Raw genomic sequence first — 7922 nt, forward strand, 5'->3', positions numbered from 1 at the left:
GTTTGTCGGATAAGTATGAATTAACGTTAGCATTTAACAAACTGGTTTGTGGAGACAAACAGCGTTGTCCTTCGTTTACTTGCTCGCTACGATGTACAATTAACAATACAAACTATTACAGGAAAACTCATCAACGAAAAAATAATACTTACATGTTGTGGCTCGTAAACAACAGCTTCTGTTTTTAAAGTTGGAACTGCTCGATCTTTCAGGACAAGCCGTTGTGTGAATCCTGCATTGTAACTCGTGTAGATTGAGGAAGCTTTCCTCCAGAAAATGTGCAGCACAGAGAGCGACATTTGGATTATAATTATGAGGGACCGAGTTAAAAATAAATTGTAACCGTCCTTAGGAAGACTGAACAAAGTGGACCTGCAATCTGGGTGAAAATAACAGCGTTTCGACGGCATAGCGGCAACGGCACTCTACTACCACAACAACTCTTCTCCAAAGCAACATAAAATGGCATCGCCCCCTCTATGTATTGTGTTCCCAGAGGAGGGGTTTATGTAAATATTGGGCTTAGTGATGTCAGCAAGCCCACAGGAATGTCGTGTAGTCCCTATTGGCCGTTTCTGTAGTTCTTAGAAATTGAATTCTTTAAAAGCAAATATCTCCCTTTGCTTTAAACTTTGAACGTTGTAACTTTGCAGATGTTGTTTATGCTCAAACAGCAACATTACACACTAACTAAAGTTAGAAAAGTGAAATCGTGTTTTACCACCCCTTTAACCCTCTGGGCTTCTTCGCCCGAAAACGGGCGAAAACTTGAACGTTTCGAATTGTTTAATTTTTTTGCTTCATCGGATGGGGGTGAAACTTGGTGACTTTTGTTTTATTACCTATATGAACACAAAAAAATCAAGGAGATGATTCTGATATGTTAAAGGGTCGTAAAAAAAAGTCACACTTAGCTTCCTCCCGCCCGAAAACGGGCGACATAGGAAATGAATGGGAAATGGGAAAATAGGAAAACTCAGAGAAACTTTTGGTGGTACAAGCTACAGATCAGCCACTGTGCTGAAAAAAAGTGTACAGCAATGAAGGGGTGACACTCTAAAACATCAAGAGTGCAAATAAGACACCCTCCCCCCCCCACACACACACACCCACTCACCCACCCACACACACAAACACACAGAGAGAAATGAACTGGTAAGACTGAAACAGCAAATTTTGCCCCAAACTATATAAAAATGATATAATCATAATAACTCCAAAACTATAGCAAGGAGAGTAAAAAGGTAGGTATCGTTTGAAAGAACTCTTTTTAAATTTTTTGAAAATATAAATTACATTACATTTGGAAATTGTCCTGCCAAGAAACAGCGGATAAAAGACAATATATATATATATTTATTATGATTTTGCATATCTTTCTTATTTGTCATGGAATAACTCAGGAAGGAAATAAGGTAGGAGGAAAATCTTTTTTAATGAAGTCCCCCTACATGTTAGCTTCATCTGGATAAAAAAAAATAATAATAATTTTTGGATAAAGGAATCAAAAGTTACAGCATTTGGAAAAGAGACAGCCTTTTTGTACAGTCTTTGACACCCCCTCATGGGCAATTTTTTCTCCATGAAGAATATCTTGTCATAAAAGCAATAGATTATGTTAATTTTGGGCTCATTTTAATTGTAATAATATGCTGTAAAAAATTAAGTGCCATTTTCAATTATCTGAGAATGTTTCATAAGCTGTATGATGTTTTTGACACATTGCAGTACATTATTTTATAGATTATGAAAAAAAAGAAATTCTATTTATCAGCAAATAACTCAGCAATACTTAAGAGTTTTTCAAAGTGGATACATTCACTGTAATTAAAGTTCAGACTCTAAGCTTTCAAATGACATAAACTTTGTGTTAATCAAGGCAAGATTTTTTTAAAAATATGGTAAAGAATATTTTCGCAGCTAGGTGGCGCCTTCTGGTGGTACACTCGGTTTGAGAGGGATTACTCAGCACTCGTTAGGAGTTAATAAATGATAATTAGATGCTTTAAAAAGCTAATCCTAAGATTTAAAATTATATATAATTTGTTTATATATAATTTTTCTTTCCGAATGGGAATAAATCAAATAAATAAACAAAAAGGCTATAGGCCGCCTATAGGCGGTTATAGGACATGACACAAATTAATACATTTTGAAGCCACTAGATGGCGCTCTTCTCACTTGAAAAAATGTATTTTTTTAGGCCTGCACTCTATTTTGATGTGAAATGTTGCATTTATTGAAAAATAAAATAAAATAAATAAAACAAAAAAATATATATATTAAAAATATATTAATATATTAAAAAATAGCTCATAAAAATTATATAATTAATGCAAACAAAGTATCATAAAAAAATCAAAACATTCTAAATAATAATCAGAAAACATTATAGAACAAAAATATATTTGATTGGTTATCCTGGGAAAAAGTAAAGTAAAATTTTAAGGCTTCACCCGTTTTCGGGTGGGAGGAAGAGTGTGACTATTTTACGAAGAAGCACAGAGGGTTAAAAAGGTCTTAAATTTGACTTACTGAAATCAGCAGAAACCCTGAATGTTTACTTTGTTAATAAATAAAGCTCTTTAAAAATATCCATTGGTCTGTCATTCTTTAATATATATTGTGTAGTTATAAACTCTTTAGACTGTTAATGATTAGTGCTTTTTTTAAAAGTTTGTGGGTAAGAATCATGTAAAAAAAAAATCCCTTATTTTGGGGATGGATTCCGGGAAATCTCCCTTATTTTCAATGTTCAATGTTGACAGCTATGAAGTTTGTCCCAATGAACTTTACTCATCTAGTTCTTACTCTAGTTATTAATTTAACAAAATTATTTTTAGATATCATTTACTTTCATTAAAGAAAAATAATTAAAATATATATTTTGTAATTTATCTTGTGTAGCGTGTTGGAGATTATCCACCACAAGGTTTCATCAGCAATATGAGAGAAATTAAGGTGCGTTGAGAGATTTATTTAGCTGAGTATTTCATTTTCTAATGTTTACCTTATGAAATCGTACAATCAGACAAATGCCATGATTCAATAAACAAGACAATCAATTGTGTGTTGTTTTAATAACAACAAGAAAAATACAGTAAACAGATTAACTGTGGTAAGCAGGTTAACAAATTACAAAATAATGTTAAAATTAGTAAACTTTGAAGAAAGCATCTTGATTTCCACTGTTGGATGCTACTGAAGAGTTCAGGTAACTTCCAGATATGTTTTTTTCCCCCAGATATGTTTATTCCAGAGGTGTTTATATTAGGTGACAAAAAACGGATGTACATAATATCGTGCAAATTCAAAGTATGTTGTTGAGCGCATAGTACTTTGTTTTGGTCTTGGATGATTTCTTGAATAGAGCACAGTTCAGGTAACTTCTTGTTCCAGAGCTTTTCAACTTGAACACAGTGTCACACCAAGCACCTTCCTGACCTTCTGTCTTGACAGCAGTGACTTTAAACGTCTCATATGGAGGAATCAGCACCTCTTTCTCATAAGGAAGCCTTGAGTATTTTGTCACATTAGCGCCTTCACAAGTGTGGATTTCAAAACAAGATTTATTTCCAAATGCTTTTGCTCTGAAACTATCAAGAGAGGAGGATGTAAATGAGCCAAAACGAATGTCAGTAGAAACATCCCAATTAAATTCAACATTTGTACCACGGAAAGTATCAAAACATCCATTTTGTTTTTTCTTTAGAATCTGTGTTGCATCTGTTAACAAAAATTGTAGTGAATACCATTTGTATGTTTGTCTGTGTAGTTTTGTTTGCCATTGCGAGTGTCATTGTTGAATTTAAGATATATATTAAAAGTTGGGTGAGTGTACACATAGATGGCAATTTTATGTTCTCTTTTTAATTTGCTGAACATGTTCCAAAATGAAACATTCTTTTTACACAATTTCCAAGCATTTCTAAAATCATTTGAGTTAGCAAGTTCCTCCTTCAGATATTTGGTCTTCACCAAACGTTCCATTTGTCCTGTGCAGCTATTATATTGATCATCGACAGAATTCAGAGCCATATCCAATGGAAATATCTGTCCTTCAACAGCAGCAGCTCTGTGATCCTGAAGCAACAGGAATCATAATGATCACATCATCAGTATTCATGTCTGTAATACGCCCAATTCACACATACTCAGGACAGTGCGTATGCGGTGCAGGAGCAGAACGAGCTAATTGCTTTCACATATGCTAACTTTTATTAAAACAAAGTTTTGTCATCATTGCGATCCTCTTTGTAGGCTACACATACACTCTTTAATGGACATAGGGGGAGACAGGGGATGGTTGTAACAATTGTGACCTTTCTGTCTATATCTTGTAGTACTTTGAAGTCAGTGTGTTCAAAATGTGATCCAAACTAGTAACAAGTGTCTGCTATTAAATGACATAGCTATTATCTTTGCAACACAAACAGAAAATGCATGGTTTAGTTTCAAACACGAGGAGTGAAATGTTACAATTCACCCCATAGTCTGGGTTAGTTGTAACATACCCTGGGGCGAGATGTAACATTATGATATCCACCGGGGTGATATGTAACATAATGAAATAAGTATTTTGACAAAAAAAAAATTTTGAAAGGTTTTTATTCAACACTGACTTTTCAATATAACTGATGTGTGTGTGTCACTCTTAGTCTCAGTTTGTGTGTCACTCTTAGTCTCAGTTTGTTTGTCACTCTCAGTCATAGTAAATGACCATTATAGAACTTGAACACAAACATGTTTGTTACTGCCAGTGTTAGTATTGGCCATAATAAAACTGAACACTTGAACATTGTGTGTGTGTGTGTGTGTGTGTGTGTGTGTGTGTGTGTGTGTGTGTGTGTGTGTGTGTGTGTGTGTGTGTGTGTGACCCTGTTGTTTCTCTGTCATAGTAATTGACCATAATAAATTGAACTTGAACACTTGAACATTCTATTTGTGTAAGCATGGTTGTTACTGTCAGTCTATTGGCCATAATAAAATGTTATGTTTCATTGTTGTTACAACTAACCCAGAGTCATGTAGCCATGAACTAGCTCACCTTACAGCTAACAGGCAAAACATTAGCACTAACAACTTGCATGTAAAATATCTACACAGACACACAATAAACATAATAAAAGTTTGAGGAGTTTAACTACACAGCAAAATCCCCAGAGTAAAATTAACTCTGTTCAGAGAACATTTGGTCCCTCTCTACAGAGAGTTAAAATAACTCTGAAACAGAGTAAAAGTTAATGAGATAATTAAGTGATTAATTAAGTGATGATTGGGCATTAATGATGAACACCTGGTGTTAACAAATTCTCAGCAGAGGAGGATTCAACAACTCCATAAACAGCATTACCAGCTTCACTTATTACTAACCAGACTGACTTTATTTCTGTCACACGTCTACAGAAGTTCGTATTGAGAATTGAGGTTTAGATGTTGACGATTTATTGAAAATGTATGATCACCATTATCGTGATGAATGTTTCCTTTAGTTGGGCAGTTTGACTCTAGCTTATATTTTTGAGTGTTTATGGTTTTTGTAACAGCTTTTACCAAAACATGTAATTTGTTGCAAAGAATGCCAGATGCAAAGATGTTCAGGTGATCTAGTTTTCAACAACAAAAAGTAGAATGATGCGCTTATATCATCACTGTCCAAAAGTGGTCATTTGATGTTAATAGATTATGTTCACTAACAATACTCTCTTGCCACAAATTGGACATTTTGAATTTTTTTAAATACATAATAGGGGATTTTTTTTTTTCTAAGACACAGACATCAAGAATCAGCTTATGAATCTCAACAATGGTAACATGTTTCATGCCGCAATGCATCCTGGGAGCCATGAGTTTTATACTATTGTGGCTCCCAGCATGCATTGCAGCATGAAGCATGTCACCATTGTTGAGATTCATAAGCTGATTATTGAAGTCTTTGTTTAAAAAAAAAAAACCCTGTTATGTATTTTAAAAATTCAAAATGTCCAATCTGTAGCAAGATAGTATTGTTAGTGAATATAATCTATTAACATCAAATGACCACTTTTGGACAGTGACGATATAAGTGCATTTTTTTTACTATCTGCTGTTAAACACTATATCACCTGTTCATCTTTGTTTTTGGTTTTCTTTGTAACAAATTACATGTTTTGTTAAAAGCTGTTACAAAAACCACAAACTCGCAAGAAGAGTCAAACTGCCCAACTGAAGGAAACACTCATCACTATAATGGTAATCATACATTTTCAATAAATCATCAACATCTAAACCTCTGTTAATTCTTAATAAGACCTTCTGTAGATGTCTGACAGAAATAAAGTCAGTCTGGGGTGCGTTTCCCGAAAGCATCGTTGGCCAACTATGGTCGCAAGTTCCGTCGTTACCAATAGAGTTCAATGGACATTGCGATGAACTTGCGACCATAGTTGGCCAACGATGCTTTCGGGAAACGCACCCCTGGTTAGTAATAAGTGAAGCTGGTAATGCTGTTTATGGAGTTGTTGAATCCTCCTCTGCTGAGAACTTGTTAACAGCAGATGTTCATCATTAATGCCCAATCATCACTTAATTAATCACTTAAGTATCTCATTAACTTTAACTCTGATTCAGAGTTATTTTAACTCTCTGTAGAGAGGGACCAAATGTTCTCTGAACAGAGTTAATTTTACTCTGGGGATTTTGCTGTGTACAAAGCAGAAATTCCCATAACAAAAACAAAAAAAGTAAAAAAAAAGTAACTTTCTTATCTCAAAATTGTTTTTTCCACTCTAACATGTGCTGTGTCTGCCACAGGGCTCTACTTTATCACATGTGGAATAGGAAATAAACTGAGCATGTGCGAAGTGAATCAGGTGATTTGTAACTAGTTCCTGAATGGACAGATTGGAATTGTTACAACTGACCCGTGTTACAACCATCCCCGGTCTCCCCTATATGCACGTTTAAACACAATTTAAACAACGTAGGCCTATTATTCCATGCATTACTTCTACTAGTTGCTCAAGCACGTGGTCAAATATTTAACCACTTATATTAAAATCACAAACATTTTAAATTAAAACTTAAAATTGACAAAAAACACTGACTCTCATGCCTTTTCTTTGCATTTAAATTTGAATACAGTAAATCTTGCATGTCACAAAGAATTAGTTTTTCCACCTCCACGAATGAGACGAGTGTTGTTCATTATGTCGCCTTGTTGAGGTAACTTGTAGTTTTCCTTGCTCTACCCCGGTCTTAAAGTAAAAAGATGACAGTGAAAAAGTAGTATTTAATTAAATACATATGGTGAGATTACTACATTTTATTAAATGCATTTATGGTGAAATTACTACATTTCATGTCAATCTGTGTTCATTTTGACCACGAAACATGCACTGTCAGCACAGCAAAAACAGACTCGCGCGGAAACGATAGCTGTACTGCTGTATACGCACCGCAACTGGAACGGATCGACGGACCGCATCCGCGTGCTGTGTGAAAGCTCTAACCTGTTAACATGGGTACGGAAAAAAATACGCACCGCATACGCACTGCAAACGGAGTATGTGTGATACGGGCGATATTCGTACTAGAACACAAGCTTACCTGTCCTAGCGCAGCAAAAATGAGAAGAGCTTCAATAATCAGCAGCATCTTGATTCAGTCAAATCCCTCAGATGATCTAGTGAAGAACAGGTGCTGAAATACATCCAGAAGCACCACAACCTTTCACAAACACTGAATTTATATACCTTGACCTTGTACTTTACCCCCAAACTTACCTTAAAATACTGTTGTCTGGTTTTGTCAAATTCTGAGTTTTCTTTTTGTTGTTTTTCAGGAACTCGATGAGAGGAGAAGATCAGAAAAGTCACTCACAGCCAGACGACAACGACTCTTTAAACAAACAGATGAGGTGGTTGAAGTTGCTTTTTATATTG

The 7922-nt window shown here is 34.9% G+C and overlaps 1 pseudogene across 1 annotated transcript; it reads right to left on the reverse strand.

Moving 5' to 3' along the window:
* Positions 1-3310: 3310 nt before the first annotated feature.
* Positions 3311-7635, reverse strand: LOC308695777 (ecto-ADP-ribosyltransferase 4-like; annotated as a pseudogene). The gene is made up of 2 exons: positions 7588-7635; positions 3311-4083 (listed from the first exon to the last, which is right to left on the reverse strand). The product of its transcript is annotated as an ecto-ADP-ribosyltransferase 4-like (transcript).
* Positions 7636-7922: the final 287 nt, after the last annotated feature.

This window comes from Scardinius erythrophthalmus, assembly GCF_964197995.2.
Source record: "Scardinius erythrophthalmus genome assembly, chromosome: 1".
Lineage (NCBI taxonomy): Eukaryota > Metazoa > Chordata > Actinopteri > Cypriniformes > Leuciscidae > Scardinius > Scardinius erythrophthalmus.